This window comes from Nicotiana tomentosiformis, chromosome 1 (assembly GCF_000390325.3).
Source record: "Nicotiana tomentosiformis chromosome 1, ASM39032v3, whole genome shotgun sequence".
NCBI classification, from domain to species: Eukaryota; Viridiplantae; Streptophyta; class Magnoliopsida; order Solanales; family Solanaceae; genus Nicotiana; species Nicotiana tomentosiformis.
In genome coordinates this window covers 20,526,576-20,549,184 of record NC_090812.1, presented here as the reverse complement: position 1 = coordinate 20,549,184, position 22,609 = coordinate 20,526,576, and the positions used below count along the sequence as shown (strand labels likewise).

The following is a 22,609-nucleotide window of genomic DNA, read 5'->3' as shown; positions in this document are numbered from 1 at the left end:
CGTCACATAAATAATTGACTAAAGATTTACGTGCAATGCACGTACATAGAGACTAGTACTATATTAAAAGCACGAAAGCCTTTAGCGAAATGTCGTTCACCTTTTTTTACCCTTTTAAAATAGAGTTCACACTAGACAAAATAGTAATTTGATTATTCTTCTAGTTAATATTTAGGAGTTTGATATTAAAGAAGATTTTTTATTTATTATACCATTTCTTATTTGAATTAAGTAAGAGGTCCTTATATTTAAAACTTTAAAATTATCAATGTTTTATCTAATATGAATTTAAAATTAAAGTATTATTAAATAACACCAAATATTATATGTTTTACCTTATATATGAATTTTATACAAACTTCGCCCACCGTTTGTGGGCTGAAAACAAGTCAAACTTCGCCCACCGTTTACTCATTGTGATTCCTTTTTCCTTTTACCATTCATTTCACACTAAATCAGATTCCACATTTTTATCTTTTCCTTTTCTCCTTTTTCTTTCTTATTTTTTTTCTTTTACTTCCCTCTTTACATGATTCAGAAAAAGTAAAACTTATTAAATGAATTGTAGAATCCCTCCAACGCGTACAAGATCTTTTTCGTACATCACATACACAAAAAAGAAGAAGAGAAGAAAATGTCAAACTTTCATAGAGGCCTCTTATACAGTGACAATGTATATACATCCTTATAAACTGAAAAATATATAATTATACAACATTATACAGAAATAAATACATTTAAACACAATTATACATAATTATACAATACTGTACAAGTCACGGCCCAATTTCATAATAGGCCGTGATGGCGACTAACACCGCCGCTAGGCAAGCCAACTGTAAACTAGTCACATGATTTCCCCTTTTTAACAAATTCTTTTTCAAGTAATTAAACTTTCTTCAAATTAAAAAGGATTTGAGAATAACATATCTAAAATAATTAACATGAAATTAACTGTGTGCGATCATAATCATAGAACAAAACCAAAACCGCAAGTCTACTAGTGTGTGCCAAGACCTGGTGTCACGAGTGTATGATCATCTAGTAGAATATATAAAAGAATACTAGTCTACTATCCGAAGTGAAATAGACAGAAAAATACAATCAAAAGAAAGACTCTGGCTGCTGCAGAATGGCTCAGAAGGCAGCTCACCGTGAAGCCCCAAAGTGGTAATCAAGTGTGCGCGCCAGACTGATATCCAGATGTACCTGCCTCAGATCTTGCAAATTCAGTGCAAAAGTGTAGCGTGAGTACATAAACAACATGTACCCAGTAAGTATCTAGTCTAACCTTGAAGAAGTAGTGATGAGAGGTTGACTTCGACACTTACTATGGGCCAACAATATAACATATTGTGAAATTCTAATTAAACATGATATATATAGATGATAATAGAACTTGGAGCAAGAATAATTAAACAATACTTTTACCGTAGTAAGAACCAAATTGTTTCCCTCAATTAAACAATACTTATCACGGACGAATTATGACGAGGACGTACGACCCGATCCAAATATATATAAATATAAACTGTGTGCACTGCCGAGGGTCGAACGACATGAACCATAGATGCATCTATTAGCCCGCTCCCATGAGAGTAGTGAAAATTTACCCCGCTCGCGGAATATACTTGCGACACGGTTGAACATAGATTTTTTTTTATCAAGTTATCATAATATCCCTCAATTCTTTCCAAAATAAGAAATTCAACTAGAAACTCTTAAATCTTGACATCCTCAACCTCAACTCTATTCAAGACAATTAATAAGCATAATCAAATAACGATGTCAACAAAACATGGTGAAACCTAAAACTACCCGGACATAAGTATGAGTAGTAGCTACGTACGGACTCTCGTCACCTCGCACGTACGTAGCCCCCCACAAATAGAAACACATATGAATTTAGTTCACCTATGGGGTTAATTCCCTCTTACAAGGTTAGAAAAGAGACTTACCTTGTCTCAAGCCTACTTCCGATGCAAGATTTTTGCTAAAACCCTCAATTTGGTGCCAAAATGACTCGAAACTAGTCAAATGTTATATAAAATAGTTAATATAGGCTCAAAAGTTCATATTCTTAGCTAACCCCAAATGAAAATTTCCAAAATTCATCCCGGGCCCACGTACCCGGATTCCAAAAATTTTCGAAGAAAATTATTACACATAACCTTATGAACTCAAATATATGATTTTCACTAAATTCCATAACCAATTTCGTGGTAAAGTCCCATTTTTTATCCAAAACCTAGGTTTTTCATCTAAACCCTTGATTTTACCAATTTTTACATGTTAATCTACCCATAATCTATGTATCTAACTTATATTGTTTAGAAATTACTTACCTCAAAGTACTAGGTGAAAACCCCCTTCCAAGAGCTCCAAAAATCGCCCAAGAGATGAAAGAAAATGAGCTAAATGGCCTAAGTCCCGCATTTAATAAGCTGTGCACAGGCCTCAGATATCGCATTTGCGACATCTGGTTCGCAAATTCGACAAACTCCTCACAGATGTGAACCCTAGGCTTCCACTGCCAAGGTCGCAAATGTGACCAAAGTGTCACAAATGCGAATACTGTCAAGGTCGCAAATGCGAACACTGCCCAGCTCAGGCTTCTTCGCAATTGCGAAGCCTTCCTCGCAAATGCGAGATTCGCAAATGTGAACAAATTCTCGCATTTGCGAGACCTGCAACGGCTGCCAGGAAACACTAGAAAACTGAAGTTTTTCTCATCCTCTCGAACGTCTGAAACTCACCCGAGCCCTCGGGGCTGTAATCCAAACACACACACAAGTCTAACAACATCATACGAACTTGCTCGAGTGATCGAAATAATGAAATAACATCAAAAATCATGAATCGGACGCCAAAACGCATGGATTAACTCATGAACTCAAAAAACTCTAAAAATACTTCCGCGCGTCTGATTCCTATCAAATCAACTCGGAATGACACCAAATTTGGCGTGCAAGTCTTAAATGATATTACGAACGTACTCCAATTTCCGAAACCGGAATCCGAACCCGATATCAAAAAGTCCACCCTTGATCAAACTTTTCAAAAACTTCAAATTTTTATTTTTCGCCAAATGACCCCGAAACGACCTACGGACCTCCAAATCCAATTCCGGACGCGCCCCTAAGTCCAGAATCAGCATACAGAGCTATTCTCAGGCTCGGAATCCCAAATGGACATCTATAATGTAAAGATCCACTTCAACCCAAACTTATAAAAATTACCCAAAATGCCAACTTTCATTATTAGGCGCCAAAATGCTCCCAGTTCATCCAAAACCCGACCCGAGCATACGCCCAAGTCCAAAATCATCATACAAACCTATTGGAACTGTCAAATCCCGATTTCGAGGTCGTTTACTCAAAATTTTGACCTAAGTCAAACTTAGCCTTTTAAGACCAACTTAAGGAGCTAAGTGTTCCGATTTCAATCCGAACCCTTTCAAATCTCGAACTAACCATCCCCGCAAGTCATAAAATAGCAAAAGAACGTACGGAAAGTCTTATTTAGGGAACAAGGTTCTAGAAAGCAAAATGATCGGTCGGGTCGTTATATTCTCCACCTCTTAAGCAAACGTTCGTCCTCGAACGGGTTTAGAATCATACCTGGAGTGCTGAATAAGTGTGGATATTTGCTATGCATGTCCTCCTCGGACTCCCAGGTCGCCTCCTCAACTGGTTGGCCCCTCCGCTGACCGCGGAAATCCCCTTGGACCTTAACTGGCAAACCTGTCTATCAACAATGGCAACTGGTTCCTCTTCATAACCCAAGCTCTTATCTAACTGAACTGTGCTGAAGTGTAACACATATGACAAGTCAGCATGATACCTTCGGAGCATAGACACATGGAAAACCAGATGAACTCCCGATAAAGTGGGAGGCAAGGCAAGCTCGTAAGCAACCTCCCCAACTCGTCTCAACACCTCAAATGGGCCTATAAACCTTGGGCCCAACTTGCCCTTCTTCCCGAATCTCATGATTCCCTTTATTGGCGAAACCTTCAAGAGAACTTTATCACCCACCATAAATGATAAATCACGCGCTTTCTGATCTACGTAACTCTTCTGTCTGGACTGTGATGTACGAAGTCGCTCCTGAATCAACTTTACCTTTTCTAAGGCATCCTTCACCAAATCAGTACCATATAACTTAGCCTCACCAGGATCAAACCATCTGATGGGCGAACAACATCGCCGACCATACAAAGCCTCAAATGGAGCCATCTCGATGCTGGATTGTTAACTATTGTTATAAGCAAATTCGGCCAAAGGCAAGAAATTATCCCACTGACCTCCTGTCATGATCCGAAATTCCCACCTTCGGACTGTAATGGCGCCTAACATTTCACTTGCTAGGAAGCCAACGTTAGAATAACATTATCCATTTTTAAAATAATTTTAAATTTATTAACAACAAGGAAGCAAATGCGGAAGTAATTTTGAAATAATCCATAATAACAACGGTGTCTAAATACCATCCCAGAATTGGTGTCACAAGTGCACGAGCTTCTAGAATAAATACAAATAAAGGTCTGAATAAAAAATAAAGCTGTCTGGAAATAAACACACAACTAAAGTAAAATAGACGGGGACTTCAGAACTGCGGACGCCATGCAGTTATACCTCAAGTCTCCTCTGATAGCTGAAATCCGAGCAAGTCTATGGTGCGTCGCTGGGACCAACTCCAAAATCTGTACAAGAAGTGCAGAGTGTAGTATCAGTACAACCGACCCCATGTACTGGTAAGTGCTGAGCCTAACCTTGACGAAGTAGTGACGAGGCTAAGGCGGTTCACTTACATTAACCCGTACGCAATATTAGCAACAACAACAATAATAGAAATAAATCAGGTAATTCATTTATAATAATTGAAGACAACTCAGCAGTCATAACCAATTATCATTTCCATCAATTCTGTTGCAGCGTGCAACCCGCTCTTACCATATATTCACATTCAATTCTATTGCAGCGTGCAACCCGCTCTCACAACCTATTCACATTCGGTTCTGTTGCGGCGTGCAACCCGATCCTCCAATATTAACTTTTCATAAGTCTGTTACGGCGTGCAACCCGATCCTCCAATATTAACTTTTCATAAGTTTATTGCGGCGTGCAACCCGATCCTCCAATATTAACTTTTCATAAGTCTGTTACGGCGTGCAACCCGATCCTCCAATATTAACTTTTCATAAGTCTGTTGCGTGCAACCCGATCCTCCAATATTAACTTTTCATAAGTCTGTTACGGCGTGCAACCCGATCCTCCAATATTAACTTTTCATAAGTCTGTTGCGGCGTGCAACCCGATCCTCCAATATTAACTTTTAATAAGTCTGTTGCAGCGTGCAACCCGATCCTCCAATGTATCCATTTCAATCAATTCTTATAGAAGAAATTTTTCCAATAAATGTAACAATTAATATAAAATTACAATACAACAAGCATACAATAATTATGGTTTAATTATGAAGCAAACAATGACAAATAGCAAATTATTATGGAAATCAGGGAGCAAATAGGTAGTTTAATATTTATTATGCTAAATGTCAAATAACAATTAAGGCACATAATTCAAAGAGCATGTAACAATTAATGCAGGAATTCAAGAATTTATATTTGCAAAGAATAAGAGAGAAACAATTATTATAAGAATTAATTTATGATTAAAAATAATTTGTGGTTTTTCAAGTAAGCACAAACAATTAATTTGACGACGTATAGACACTCGTCACCTTGCCTATACGTCGTTTACATGTAATTCACATAACAAACAATTTAAGGGTTCTATTCCCTCAAGTCAAGATTAACCCCGACACTTACCTCGCTTTGCAAATTCCAAATCAATTATTCAATCACAACTTTTCCTTTTAAATTTGCCTCCGAAAGCTTCAAATCTATTCACAAACAATTCAATATATTCAATGCTAATCATAGGAATTAATTCTATATGAATTTACAAATTTTTCAGATAAAAACCCAAAATTTATTAAAATATTCGGTAGTGGGACTCACATTTCAAATCCCAGAAAAACTCACGAAATCCAAACACCCGTTCCGATACGAGTTCAACCATACCAAATTTGTCCAATTCCGATATCAAATGGACCTTCAAATCTTAAATTTTCGTTTTTGAAAGATTTTATAACAAATCTGATTTTTCTTTTTCCATAAATTCACGGATTCATGATATAAATGAGTATGAAATCATGAAATATAATCAATATAGGATAAGGAATACTTACCCCAATATTTTTCCGTAAAAATCGCCCAAAATTCGCCGTACCCGAGCTCAAAAATGGGAAAGAATTGAAAATGGGTTGAAACCCCATTTCTAGAACTTAAGTTCTGTTTCTTGGATTTTTACCCTTCGCGAATGCGGTCAGTGCCTCGCATTCGCGAATCATATTTTTGTGCTGCCAAAACTTTGCTCTTCGCGAACGCGAAGGCAATGTCACGAACATGAAGCCTTGCAAAATTTGGCCTTCGCGAACGCGATACACCCTACGCGAACGCGAAGCTTTAACGCTTGGTGCCCGGCCAGGCCTCGCCTTCTACGCGAACGCGAACGCTTCCACGCATTCATGATGAACACTGCCCTATTCCTTTTGCGAACGCATCCCCCTCTTTGCGAATGCGAAGAGTAAATTTCACCTGCCTCCATTTTCTTCTTCGCGAACGCGAGCCACCTCTCGCGAACACGAAGAAGGATACCAGAAGCAGATTTCTACAGTTTTTCCCAAGTCCAAAAATGGTCAATTAACCACCTGAAATCAACCCGAGCCATCGGGGCTCCAAACCAAACATGCACCCAAGTTCTAAAACATCATACGAACTTGCTCGCGTGATCGAATCGCCAAAATAACACCTAGAACTACGAATCAGACACCAAATCAAAGGAAGTTTTCAAGACAACTTTAAAACTTATATTTTTACAACCGGACGTCCGAATCACGTCAAATCAACTCCGATTCTCACCAAATTCGGTAGACACGTCATAAATATTATAGTGGACCTATACCGAGCTCCGAAGCCAAAATACGGACCCGAGGTCAATAAATCCAATATCAGTAATTTCTTAGAAATCATTAAGCTTTCAATCTTTTAATATTTCATCAAAATTTCATAACTCGGGCTAGGGACCTTGGAATTTGATTCCGGGTATACGCACAAGTCCCAAATCACGATACGGACCTACTGAAATTTTCAAAATACTGATCCGGGTCCGTTTGCTAAAAATGTTGACCAAAGTCAACTTAGTTGAGTTTTAAAGCTCTATTTCCCATTTTAATCCATTTTTTACATAAAAACTTTTTTAGAAAATTGTACGGACTGCGCAGGCAAGTCGGGGAATGATAAATGCTGCTTTTCAAGGTCTTAGAATACATAATTACTTATTACTTTTAAAGATAACATTTTGGGTCATCACACTTCCGAAGTCATGGGGCTGAGTGTTAAAGATTTTAAAGATGTATTGGGCTGAGTGTTGGCCCGTTAAGAACTCACATATCCAGAAGATGAAAGTAGAAAAAATGAGGATGTTGCAGTGGATGTGCGGGCACACTAGGATAGATAAGATTAGGAATGATGATATTTGAGAGAAGGTACATGTGGCTCCCATTAATGACAAGATGCGAGAAGCGAGGCTTAGATGGTTCAGACATGTTCAGAGGAGAAGCCCAGATGCTCCGATACGGAGGTGTGAGCAGCTGGTTGTGGATGGCACGAGAAGAGGTAGAGGGCGGCCTAAGAAGTATTGGGAAGAGGTGATCAGGCAGGATATGGCGAGGCTCCAGATTTTCGAGGACATGACACTTGATAGGAAGATGTGGAGATCGAGTATTAGGGTTGTAGGTTAGGAGGTAGTTGAGTCGTGCCTTACTTCGTACCATTGTGGGACTAGCCATGTAGGGTTTTTGTCTAAGATAGCTAGTGGCAATATTGTGGCTTACTATTTCGCTTTTCAGTGCATGTCCTATTTACTAGCTATCGATTTTGCTTTGCATCTTTCTTCTAGATTTCATAGTGTTCCTATTTTTCTTATGATTGTTGTGGTGATACTAATATTTAATAATATTGTCTCCCTTTGCTTTGCATCTTTCTTCTGGATTTCATGGTGTTCCTATTTATCCTATGATTGTTGTTGCGATACTAATATTGTCTCTTTTTTGTCCTTTTGTCTTTTTGTTTTTTTTGAGCCGAGGGTCTTTCGGAAATAGCCTCTCTACTCTTTCAGGGTAGGGATAAGGTCTGCATACACACTACCCTCCCCAGACCCCATTAGTGGGATTTTACTGGGTTGTTGTTGTTGTTGTTGTTACACCTCCGAAGTCAATCACACAGGCCCTGAGCATATCCTCCAAAATCTGAACTGTCCGCTCCGACTTCCCGTCGGTTTGCGGATGAAAGATTGTGCTGAGCTCGACACGGGTCCCCAATTCACTCTGTACTGCTCTCTAGAAATGTGAAGCAAACTGAGGGCCTCTATCTGATATGATAAAAATTGGCACACCGTGCAACCGAACTATCTCCTGAATATAAATCTAGGCCAACCTCTCTGAAGTATACGTAGTCACAATCGATATGAAGTGCGCCGACTTGGTCAATCTGTCAACAATGACCCACACTGCATCGAACTTCTGCAAGGTCCGCGGCAACCCAACTACGAAATCCATAGTAATGCGCTCCCACTTCCACTCAGGTATGGTCATCTGCTGGAGTAGGCCACCTGGCCTCTGGTGCTCATACTTAACTTGCTGGCAATTTAGACACCTAGCTACATACTCAACTATGTCTTTCTTCATCCGCCGCCACCAATAATGCTGCCTCAGATCGTGATACATCTTCGTAGCACCTGGGTGAATGGAATATCGAGAACTGTGTACCTCCTCTAAAATCCTATCCCTCAAGCCATTGACATTAGGAACACAAAGATGACCCTGGAGTCGCAGAACACCATCTTCGCCGACAGTAACCTCTTTGGAACCACCCTGTAGTACCGTCTCTCTGAGGACCAACAAGTGCGGATCATAAAGCTGTCGAGACTTGATCTACTCCAATAGTGAAGACTGGGCAAGCATGCAAGAACTCGGCTGGGCTCTGAAATATCCAAACTCACAAGTCTGTTAGCCAAGGACTGAATGTCCAAAGCTAGTGGATGCTCCTCTGCTGAAATGAAGGCCATGCTACCCACACTCTTTGCTTTTCTGCTCAAGGCATCCGTGACTACATTCGCCTTGCCGGTATGATAAAGAATGGTGATGTCATAGTCCTTCAGTAACTCAAGACATCTGCGCTGCCTTAAATTGAGATCCTTTTGTTTGAACAAATGCTGCAAGCTGCGATGATCAGTGTAAACCTCACAGGACACCCCATAAAGATAATGCCTCTAGATCCTAAGAGCATGAACAATCGCGGCCAACTCCAAATGAATCATATGCAATAACTCGTCGCTCCTGCATCAATACACAACCCAAACCAACACGTGAAGTGTCGCAATACATAGTATACATCCCCGAACCAGAAGGCAACACTAGGACCGGTGTTATAGTTAAAGCTGTCTTGAGCTTCTGAAGCTCGCCTCACAATCATCGGACCAACGGAATGGAGCACCCTTCTGGGTCAATCTAGTCAAAGGTGCTGCAATAGATGAGAAGCCCTCCACAAATCGGCGATAATAACATACTAACCCCAAGAATCTCCTGATCTCAGTCGTCGTAGTAGGACGAGGCCAACTCTGAACTACCTCAATCTTCTTGGTATCCACCTTAATACCCTCGTCCGATACAACATGTCCCAAGAATGCTACAGAATATAGCCAAAACTCACACTTGGAGAACATAGCATATAGCTTCTGTTCCCGCAAGGTCTAAAGCACCACTCTCAAATGTTGCATGTGTTCCTCCATGCTATGTGAGTAGATCAAAAAGTCATCAATGAAGACAATGACAAACGAATCAATATATGGACTGAACACCCTGTTCATCAAATCCATAAACGTCGCTGGGGCATTAGTCAAGCCGAAGGACATCACTAGAAACTCATAATGACCATATCTAGTACGGAAAGCAATCTTCGGAACATCCGAGTCTCGAATCTTCAACTGATGGTACCCTGATCTCAAGTCGATCTTAGAGAACACCCTAACACCCTACAGCTGGTCAAACAAATCATTAATACGCGGCAACAGGTACTTGTTCTTGATGGTGACCTTGTTCAACTTTCGGTAATCAATGCACATCCGCATAGTCTCATCTTTCTTCTTCACAAATAAAACTGGTGCACCCCAAGGATATACACTTGGTATAATGAACCCCTTTGCTAATAACTCCTCAAGCTGTTCTTTCAAATCCTTCAACTCTTTCAGAGCCATACAATATGGCAGGATAGATATAGGCTGGGTACCTAGAGCCAAGTCAATACAGAAATCGATATCACGATCTGATGGCATGCCTAGAAGATCAGAAGGAAACACATCAGAGAACTCCCGGACTACTGGCACCAAATCAATCGCCGGAGTCACTGCGGTAGTATCCCAGACATAAGCTAGATAAGCCAAACAACCCTTCTCGACCATATATCGAGCCTTCAGAAAAGAGATAACCCGAATAGATGCACTGACAGATGAACCCTTCCGCCCCAATCTAGGCAACTCTGGCATCGCCAAGGTAACAGTCTTGGTATGGCAATCAAGGATGGCATGATATGGGGATAGCCATTCCATGCCCAGGATGACCTCAAAGTCGGTTATATCAAGCAACAGAAGATCCGCTCTAGTCTCGTATCTACAGAATGTGGCCACGCAGGACTGATATATCCGATCCACAACAACAGAATCGCCCACATGAGTGTACATATAAATATGAGTGCCCAAGGACTCACAAGGAATATCCAGGAAATGAGCAAACGGAGATGACACATATGAATAGATGGACCTTGGATCAAATAATAACGAAGCATCAATATCGCATACAAAAATAATACATGTGATCACGTCATCTGAGGTCACTGCATCTGGTCTAACTGGGAAAGCATAGAACCTAGCTGGAGCGCCACCTGGCTAGCCTTCACCTGCCTGGCCTCCACCTCTATGATGGCCCCTACCCACCTGTCCTCCGCCTCTAGGCCGCCGGACGGCTGGTGCATCTACAGGTGCTGAAATCATGGGTTGCTGACTCTGCTGCACCGCCTTGACCGGGAGTCTGGGATAAAATCTCTTCATGTAACCAGGATCTCCACACTCGTAACAACCCCTCGGAGTGGTGGACTGTTGCCCTGAAGTCTGACCCTGATGGCCTGAATACCCACCGGAAGGACCGTAAATAGCTGGTGGGCGGTAAGAACTCTCCTGCATGGCACTGAAATAGGGTCTTGTTGGAGCACCCCGAGGAGGTGGTGGTGCTAGATATGTGGGCCTATCAGGCTGACCCCTCCCAAACTGGCCTCGTCCCCCTACCGGGGCACCTCTAAACTCCCCAAAATAACGGACCCTCTTGTCCCTCTGCATCTGCTCTCTACCTCTCTGACGGTAACCCTCAATCCTCTGAGCTATCTCCACTACTAGCTGATAAGAATTCCCCATCTTAACCTCCTAGGCCATAGTAGCCCGAATACCTAAGTGAAACCCCGCAACAAACCTCTGCACTCGCTCCGCCTCAGTAGGAAGTATCAAAAGTGCATGGCGAGACAACTTAGAGAATCTCGCCTCATAATCGGTCACTGAGATCTGACCCTGCTGGAGTTGCTCAAACTGAAACCGCAACTTTTCCCTCTGAGGGGGTGGAGTATACCTGTCCAAGAATAGACGTGTAAACTGGTCCCAAGTCATGGGAGGAGAACCTGTCAACCTGCCAAGAATATAAGACTGCCACCACCTACGGGCCCTGCCCTCCAGCTGGAAAGTAGTGAAATACACCCCGTGGGACTCCAATATCCTCATGTTGTGTAGTCTGTCCCTGCACCTATCAATGAAGACCTGGGGATCCTCATATCGCTCACCCCCGAAGATAGGAGGATGAAGCCTGGTTCATCTATCCAATAGCTTCTGCGGCTCGCTGGTCGCAGCTGGTCTAGGCTCAGGTACAGCTGCTGCAACTGGCTGGGCTCTGCCCATAGGTAGTGTGTCAGGGGTCTGAGCAGTAGGGGTCTATGCTCCCCCTCCCACCTGAGATATGGCTGGGTCTGCTGGAAATAAACCAGCCTGGATCATAGAATCCATGAACCGTAGCATACGACCCATGACCTCTTGAAAGCCCGGTGCTGACATAAAATCGACCGAGGTTGGCTCTGTGGCGGGTACCTCGCCCTGCTCCTCAATAATGGAATCCTCCACTGGATCTGCTGGTGGTGCAACTGGGCAACTCTGGGACGTCCTCGTCCCCTACCTCGGGCCGGTGCCCTTCCCCGATCTCTGCCTCGGCCTCTAGCAACAAGGGGAGCAGCCCCTCCCGGGTCTGGAACGTCTGTCGTGCGTGTTCTCACCATCTGTGAGAGAATAAGAGGAAGAAACTTAGTATACCATCAATTGCACGATAGGAGATGAATGAAAAGTAGTATCCTAAGCCCCTATAGCCTCTCGAAGATAAGTACGGACGTCTCTGCACCGATATGAAAGACTCTATTAGGCTTGCTCATAACTTGTGAGGCCTACGTGAACCTAGTGCTCTAATACCATGTTGTCACGACCTTATTTCATAATAGGCCGTGATGGCGCCTAACGTCGCCGCTAGGCAAGCCAACTGTAAACTAGTCTCATGATTTCCTCTTTTTAACAAATTCTTTTCCAAGTAATTAAACTTTCTTTAAATTAAAAAGGATTGGAGAAAAATAGATCTAAAATAGTTAACACGAAAGCAACTGTGTGCGATCATAATCATAAAATAAAACCAAAACTGCAAGTCTACTAGTGCGTGCCAAGACTTGGTGTCATGAGTGTATGAGCATCTAGTAGAATATACAAAAGAATACTAGTCTACTGTCCGAAGTGAAATAGACAAAAAAAATACAATCAAAAGAAAGACTCTGGTTGCTGCAGAACGGCTCAGAAGGCAGCTCACCATGAAGCCCCAAAGTGGTAATCAAGTGTGCGCACCGGACTAATATCCAGATGCACCTGCCTCGGATCCTGCACATTCAGTACATAATCATAGCGTGAGTACATAAACAATATGTACCCAGTAAGTATCTAGTCTAACCTCGAAGAAGTAGTGACGAGGGGTCGACTTCGACACTTACTATGGGCCAACAATATAACATACTGTGAAATTCTAATTAAACATGATATATATATATATATATATATATATATATATATATATATATATATATATATATGACAATAGAACTTGGAGCAAGAATAATTAAACAATACGTTTACTGTAGTAAGAACCAAATCTTTTCCCTCAATTTAATTATTTAACCTCTCAAGTTAATGAAACGATATCAATTATAAGAGGGCTTCATTGTTATCACGCACGAATTATGTCGAGGACGTATGGTCTGATCCAAATAAATATAAACATAAACTGTGTGCACTGCCGAGGGTCGAACGGCACGAATCGTAGATGCATCTATTAACCTACTGAGGCGAACAACCCGCTTCCATGAGAGTAGTGGAAATTTATCCCACTAGCGGAATGTACATGCGATGCGGTGGACATAGATTTTTTTTATGAAGTTTTCATAATATCCCTCAATTCTTTCTAAAATAAGAAATTCAACTAGAAACTCTTAAAATCATGACATCCTCAATCTCAACTCTATTCAAGACAATTAATAAGCATAATTAAATTACGGTGTCAACAAAACATGGTGAAATCTAAAACTACCCGGATATAAGCTTGAGTAGTAGCTACGTACAGACTCTCGTCACCCCGCGCATATGTAGCCCCCCACAAATAGAAACACATATGAATTTAGTTCATCTATGGGGTTAATTCCCACTTATAAGGTTAGAAAAGAGACTTACCTTGTCTCAAGCCTATTTTCGATCCAAGATTTGTGCTCAAACCCTAAATTTGGTGCCAAAATGACTCGAAACTCGTCAAATGTTATATAAAATAGTCAATATAGGCTCAAAAGTTCATATTCTTACCCAACCCTAATTGAAAATTCTCAAAATTCACCCCCGGGCCCACGTGCCCGGATTCCGGAAATTTTCGAAGAAAATTGTTACTCATAACCTCATGAACTCAAATATATAATTTTCACTAAATTCCATAACCAATTTCGTGGTAAAGTCCCATTTTTTATCCAAAACCTAGGTTTTTCATCTAAACCCTTGATTTTACCAATTTTTACATGTTAATCTACCCATAATCTATGTATCTAACTTATGTTGTTTAGAAATTACTTACCTCAAAGTGCTAGGTGAAAACCCCCTTCCAAGAGCTCCAAAAATCGCCCAAGAGATGAAAGAAAATGAGCTAAATGGCCTAAGTCCCGCATTTAATAAGCTGTGCACAGGCCTCAGATATCGCATTTGCGACATCTGGTTCGCAAATGCGAAGGTCGCAAATGTGACAAACTCCTCGCAAATGCGAACCCTTGGCTTCCACTGCCAAGGTCACAAATGCGACTGTCGTAAATGCGAACATTGTCAAGGTCGCAAATGCGAACACTGCCCAGCTCAGGCTTCTTCGCAATTGCGAAACCTTCCTCACAAATGCGAGGTTCGCAAATGCGAATAAATTCTCGCATTTGCGAGACCTGCAACAGCTGCCAAGAAACACCAGAAAACCGAAGTTTTTTTCATCCTGCCGAACGTCCGAAACTCACCCGAGCCCTCGGGGCTCCACACCAAACATACACACAATTCTAATAACATCATACGAACTTGATCGATCGATCAAAATACTAAAATAACATCAAAAACCATGAATCGGACGCCAAAACGCATGGATTAACTCATGAACTCAAAAATTTATAAAAATACTTCCGCACGTCCGATTCCTATCAAATCAACTCGGAATGATGCCAAATTTGGCATGCAAGTCTTAAATGATATTACGGACCTACTCCAACTTCCAGAACCGGAATCCAAACTCGATATCAAAAAGTCCACCTTCAGTCAATCTTTCCAAAAACTTCAAATTTCTATTTTTCACCAAATTATCCTGAAACAACCTACGGACCTCCAAATCTAATTCTGGACGCGCCCCTAAATCCAGAATTACCATACGGAGCTATTCCCAGGCTCATAATCCTAAATAGACGTCTATAATGTAAAGATCCACTTTAACCCAAACTTATAAAATTCACCCAAAATGCCAACTTTCACTATTAAGTGTCGAAATGCTTTCGGGTCATCCAAAACTCGACCTGAGCATACGCCCAAGTCCGAAATTATCATACGAACCTATTGGAACCGTCAAATCCCGATTCCGAGGTCGTTTACTCAAAACATTGATCGAATTCAAACTTAGCCTTTTAAGGACAACTTAAGGAGCCAAGTATTTCGATTTCAATCCGAACCCTTCCAAATCCCGAACTAACCATTCCCACAAGTCATAAAATAACAAAAGCATGTGCGGAAAGTTTTATTTAGGGGAACAAGGTTCTAAAAAGCAAAATGACTGGTCAGATCATTACAGTATAAGTGGATATAAATACCACTTATACAATATTTCTACTAGAAAACACATTATGTTCAACACTACACTTACTATAAATAATGTATCAACTTGTATAAACATGTATAATATTGTATAAGAGATGTTTGTACATCCATATACACAATTATACACTATTATCCAGTGTTGATACAAACTGCTACATAATATGATTTTTTATCCAAACTTCGAGTTGTAGCATAAGGTATTGGATAATTCAACTCGCCAATAGGTTAACAACTTTGCACCAACGATTCCGAATTCAACACCCAGACAAGATACACCCAATTTCAGATCTAAGACTTCAAGGTCATAAAAATGATGACCCGAATTTCAAACTTCAAAATATTTCAAAATTAGTGATTATTTTTTGGTGCAAATCAAGTTTGAGAGCTATTTATTTTCAGATCTATATGTATTTTCATTTTTCTTTCAAAATCTTCAATTTTTTTTTACTTGCCACCATCAGACTTGACGGGCTTGGATGATGGAGGAGGAGCCTGAGCCTTCTTCGAGCCATTGATGGCAGAACTGCATAGGGGGTAGGGGGAGGGAGAATAGAGGGGGCTAGGTTAAAAGAGGATGGAGGGATCTGTGCGGGTTAGAGAGAAAGAATCTAGAGGCAGTAGGGAGAGAGTTTAGTGTGGTAGGAATGAAGAAAGAAGAAAATAATAAAAATCCTAGATGTGTGTCTTTAATAATGGGTTAAAGGCTAAAAAGTTTCTTTCAATTTATGTACAATATGGGCTAGACGGGGTAAGAACTCTAAACCTCGGCTATTTTTGGTTGGGTTGTTAGGCCAAGTGACAAGGACCGTAATTCTTTCAAAAACTAATTACAAAAATATTTAATAATAGCAAAAGAAAGAGAGAGAAGTGATTGACAAAAGTCATTTACTAACGCTACGACAAACATAAAGTGGAAAAGTTTGATTTTTTATCATTTGACAAAAGAATGTTTGTGGATAAAATATAGTTATAGTTAAATATTTATTTTATGCTATGAGCTAATATTAATAATTTAAATCCTCAAATAATAAATTATTTCTACTAGTACTATATCAAAAGCACGAAGGCCCTTAGCGAAATATTATTCGTATTTTTTAACCTTTTAAAAATAGAGTATACACTAGACAAAATAGTTATTTAACTATTTTTCTAATATCTAGGACTTTATAATTACCTAAATTTCTATATTATCTTTTTTCTTATTTAAACTGTATAATGTACCATATTTATAAAAGAAATACCAGCATAATCAAAGTAGGAAACTAGCGTGTACTAGAACTCCTTTAAGGTTTAGGAGTGTTGTCTTTGTTTTAGAATTATTGCCGGTGAATTCTATAAAAAAATTCTATTTTAATAAAAAATAAAAGAAAATTAATTGAAAGAGAATAAGTAGGAAGCAAATAAGGTTTCGTGCAGTAAGAACTCCTGTTAAAATATATATATATATATATATATATATATATATATATATATATATATATATATATATATATATATATATATATATAATATTACTCTTTTAGTATGGATATTTCAAAGGTTATTCACTATCCTCTTTACAACAAATAACTTAAAATAATTAAAGCGTACATGTGCCTTAAAATTTACCAATAAAAAAATAGATTTAATTTTAAGTTAAAAATTGTTGAAGTTTCCTATACATCGCAAATCAAACCTATAAACCTAATATGATGAGTAAAAAAAAATCTATAAATAAGTTTACAAAAGACAGGAATACTGTTTTTTAAAATAATTACAATTATATTATAATAATAATAATAATAATAATAAACTATAATGGATTTTAAATTTTTTGTTGAAGTTATACATGTTAAAGCACAAACCCAGTTAGATAATTGAAGCATAAATAAAATTCCAAAATTTATATACGACGAGCGCAAAATACAACACGAAATTGATGCTCGCTAATGAAAGATAGTATAGTAAAATATCGTCTCCACAGGTATTGGATTTAAACAGCATTCTCGAAGTTTCTAACTTGATTGCTATCCAGGAAGATCAACAACTGAGATTTATATGATTAATAATTAAAAGTAACTAAGAATCTAAAGCTATTGACTAGTGACTATTGAGACAAGGAATAAGCAAATACGTTTATCAGTGGAAGAAGATAGGGTTTTGACAGGATATGTGCAAGATAATTGTAACGACCCAACCGGTCGTTTTGAGTATTACAACTTCGTTCCCCCATTTACTGCTCAATTTACGCTTTACAACTGTTATTTAACTCGCTGGGGTGATTGGTTCGGGTCCGGTGAGGTTTTGAAATGTATTGGAACACTTAGTTCTAAGGTTTAAAGCTTAAGTTAAAATAGTAACTGAATGTCGACTTATATGTAAACGAGCCCGGAATAGAGTTTTGATGATTCCAATAACTCCGTATGGTAATTTTGGACTTAGGAGCGTGCCCGAAAAATTATTTGGAAGCCCATAGCTAAATTAGGCTTGAAATGGCTAAAATAGAAATTTAAGTTTGGAAGTTTGACCAGGGAGTTGAATTTTTTACATCGGGGGCGGAATCCGATTTTGAAAATTGGAATACCTCTGTTATGTCATTTATGACTTGTGTACAAACTTTGAGGTCAATCGGACTTGATTTGATAGGTTTCGGCGTCGAATGTAGAAGTTGGAAATTTTTAGTTTCATTAAGCTTGAATTGGAGTATAGTTCATGGTTTTAGCGTTGTTTGATGTGATTTGAGATTTCGACTAAGTTCGTATGATATTTTACACTTGTTAGTGTATTTGATTGAGGTCCCGGGGCCCTCAAGTGAGTTCCGAGATGGTTTCAGATCATTTTTCCTTGTTTTGCAACTGCTGGAACTGGTGTCTGGTGTTGTTCTTCGTGAACGCGAAGGGTATCACGCGTTCGCGAAGAAGGATTTTTGGTCTGCCGGGATTTACCCATCGCGAAAAAGATGCTCGGGAAGCCTATGCGAACGCGAACACGAAGAGGAAGGGGAGCTGGGGGCCTGCCTGGCGTTAAGCCTTCGCGAACGCGGCTTGTGGCTCGCGAACGCGAAGGGCAGAGGTCGGAAGGCTTCGCGAACACGACGAGGAGGTCGCGAACGCGAAGGAGAAAATTTTGGCAGCTTTTTTGTGCTTCGCAAACGCGAAGAAGGAATCGATGGGCAGAAAGTTTAAGTTCTGAAAATGGGGGAGCTCGGGAAGAGGCGATTTTTGGGAGATTTTTAAGAAAAATAACGCGGTAAGTGTTCTTACCTCAGTATTGGTCAAATTACCCGAATCCATGGTTATTTTTAACATTTAATCGGTGAATTAAGTTGAAAAATTTAGAAAATCCTCTTGGTTTAATTTGAAGATTTGAGGGTCGAGTTGATGTTGGAATTTGGTAAAATTTGTGTAACGACCCGGCCGGTCATTTTGAGAAGTTATAGCCCCGATCTCATGTTTACTGCTTTCCCCGTATCTTTTTCTGCTTATGTGACTTGCCGGGAGGTTGTTGTTGTGGTTTCAGAGTGAATTGAGACACTTAGTCCCTAAACGGGAGCTTAAGTCTTAGGATTTTGATTGTACTTGGAACTGTGTGAAGACGACTTCGGAATAGAGTTTCGTTGGTTCCGTTAGCTCCGTTGGGTGATTCTGGACTTAGGAGCATGTCCGGACTATGAATTGGAGGTCTGTAGCTGATTTAGGCTTGAATTGGCGAAAGTTAATTTTTTGGAGATTTTGACCGATAATGGACATTTTGATATCAGGGTCGGATACTGATTCCGCAGGTTGGAGTAGGTCTGTAATGTCAATTATGACTTGTATGCAAAATTTGAGGTCAATCAGACGTGATTTGATAGGTTTCGGTATCGGTTGTAGAAATTTAAAGTTTCAAGTTCATTAAGTTTGAATTGGAGGGTGATTCGTATTTTTAGCATTGTTTGATGTGATTTGAGGGCTCGACTAAGTTCGTATAGTGTTATAGGAATTGTTGGTATGTTTAGTTGAGGTCCCGGGGGCCTCGGGTGAGTTTCAGATGCTTAACGGTCGAAGTTGGATTTATGTGAGTTGCTGAAGCTTTCAAGCTTCTGGTGTAATCACACCTGTGGTGGGGTATCTGCAGATGCAGATCCTCATGTGCGGAAGGAGGAGCGCAGGTGCGGAAGTGAGGAGGATCAGTAGAGTCCGCAGGTGCGATATTTTTCCCACGCAGGTGCGAAGGCAGATGAGAGTAAGTGATTTGCACATAAGCGCTCATTTTTCCGCACAAGCGGACGCGCAGATGCGAGCCCAGGCTCTGCAGGTGCGGAAATGCCTTGGCAGAACCTACTTAAGCGAGACTTCGAGATTTTGGCCATTTTCATCATTTTGAGCTCGGACTTTGGAGGTTCTTGAGAGAGGTTTTGAAGAGATTACTGAGGTAAGCTTCTTGTATTGATTTTTCTTCAATAATGATGTTTCCCTACTGATTTCCCACCTAGTTGGTGTGTTTTTGACATGCCTAGTTGATTTTCTTCTTTTCCTTGTTCTTTATCAGTATAAATGTAGAAATCTTGCTGTTAACTGTTGTATTTATCGGTTTGAGTTGTGTGTTTACTTTTGAGACTACGAGGCGGTTACTCGGGAGTTCTCCCTGCACATTTACTTTTGAGACTACGAGGCGGTTCCTCTGGAGTTATCCCTGTATATTTACTTTTGAGACTACGAGGCGATTCTTCGGGAGTTCTCCCTGTATATTTACTTTTGAGACTACGAGGCGGTTCCTCGGGAGTTCTCCCTGTATATTTACTTTTGAGACTATGAGGCAGTTCTTCGAAAGTTCTCCCTGCATATTTACTTTTGAGACTACGAGGCGGTACCTCGGGAGTTCTCCATGTATATTTATTTTGGGACTACGAGACGGTATCTTGGGAGATCCTATATTGTTTACCCTTGTGTGTTGTATTGTTGCCTTGTTGTGTTTTCTTTTTGTTAAATTCTAGTCTCTTATTATACTGTATATTCTTTTGCCTTATTTATTATTTACCAGTGGGCCTGACCTGACCTCGTCACTACTCGACCGAGGTTAGGCTTGGCACTTACTGGGTACCATTGTGGTGTACTAATGCTACTCTTCTACACATATTTTTGTGTGTATATCCAGGTGCTTCTTATCATCCCCGCTACTAGCTGAGAGTGTTTGCTGTTGTACGGAGACTTCGAGGTACATCTACCGCATCCGCAGACCTCGGAGTCCCCCTCTATTCTCTCTTATGTCATTTACCTTCCATACTTCTTTTGCTAGACTCTAGCGTATAGAGATACTAGTTTCCTTCTGTAGCTTGTGACTTATGATGTTCCGGGTTTTGGGAAGACTATGTATTTATAGAATATTAGTTATTTTGCATGTCGAGCAGCATTGTTACTAGTTATTCAGTTATCCACTGCTGTTAGTTGCCAAGTTTTACTTTCGTTTTTGTTATTTTCCGCAATTTGTTAGGCTTACCTAGTCGTAGAGACTAGGTGATGTCACGATTTTATACAGAGGGAGTTTGGGTCGTGACAATTTATATTGTTGGAGCTCTGGGTTCATAGGTGTCGTGAGTCACAAGCCAGTTTATTCGAGTCTCGCGGATCGGTATGGAGACGTCTGTACTTATCTTCGGGAGGCTATGGAACTGTTAGGAAAAATTACACTTCTTTGATTTCTTGTCGTGCGAAATTGTTGACTTCGAAATTCTAAACTTATGTATTCTATTCTCTCACAGATGGTGAGGACACGTACAGAAGGATCTGATGACTAGGCACTCGCGCCCCCTGCTATAGCCGCGAGAGGTTGGGGACGGGGTAGAGGCCGAAGACGTCCACGCAGTGCAGCCAGAGCACCCGCACGAGCTGCTACAGAGGAGCCCCCATTAACTCCAGCTGGAGGGCAGGCACCTAAGGTACCTATTGTTGCACCAGCCCTCCAGGAGACCCTAGCCCAGTTTCTGAGCATGTTCAGCACCTTAACTCAGGCTGGATTGATTCCAGTTGCTCCTGCCATATTTCAAGCCGGGGGAGGAGCAAAGACTCCCGTCGCCGATACTCCAGAGCAGCGAGTTCAGGTAGATTAGGATCCAGAAATCATACCAGTGTAGCCGGTAGCTCTAGTTCATCCCGAGGTTAGGGCAACAGTTTATGAGGCGGAGCAGCTGAGACTTGAGAGGTACAAGAAGTACCACCCTCCTACCTTCAGTGGATTGGCGTCAGAGGATGCCCAGGGTTTTCTGGGGGAGTGTCACCGTATTCTCCGTACTATGGGTGTAGCGAAGTCGAGTGGGGTTTCCTTTACTGCATTCTAGCTTAGAGGAGCAGCCTATCAGTGGTGGCGTGCTTATGAGTTGAGTAGTCCGGCTAAGGCATCTTCACTTACATGGACTCAATTCTCGGGCATGTTTTTGAGAGAGTATGTCCCTCAGAGCCTTAGGGACGCATGACGCGCAGAGTTTGAGCAATTGCGCCAGGGTGTTATGACTGTATCAGAGTATGCAGTTCGCTTCAATGATTTGGCCCGACATGCACCAGTCTTTGTTTCCACAGTTTGAGAGAGGGTTCGTCCATTTATTGAGGGACTCCACCCCAATATCAGGATTAGTATGGTCAGGGAGCTGGATATGGATATTTCTTACCAGCAGGTTATGAGTATTGCTAGGAGATTGGAAGGCATGCTCGCTCGGGATAGAGAGGAGAGGGAGGCCAAAAGGTCTCGAGAGTCTGGCACTTACAGTGGTACTCGTGCCCCCAGCTGCAGTTCACCATGGTAGGGGCTATGGGAGTCACCCCGTTCATTCAGCTCTTCCAGCCGCCAGTGGTATTCCGATCCCTTCTAGACCCCAGAAGCCTTATTATGCACCGCCAGTATCTAATGTGCCTCATGCACGGGGTGCTCTTAGCGGTCAGTCCAGCAGTCCTGGCCTGAGCCAGTCATAACAGTCACGCCCTCCGAGAGCTTGTTTTGAGTGTGGCGACAGTCGGCATCTGGTGAGGGAT

At 40.9% G+C, this 22,609-nt stretch overlaps 1 long non-coding RNA gene across 1 annotated transcript; it reads right to left on the bottom strand.

The window, feature by feature from the left end:
• Positions 1–620: 620 nt before the first annotated feature.
• On the bottom strand, positions 621–16,129 carry LOC138906179 (uncharacterized). The gene is made up of 2 exons (XR_011413600.1): positions 15,691–16,129; positions 621–767 (listed from the first exon to the last, which is right to left on the bottom strand). It is a non-coding gene; the product is annotated as an uncharacterized lncRNA (long non-coding RNA).
• Between the last annotated feature and the right edge of the window lie 6,480 nt (positions 16,130–22,609).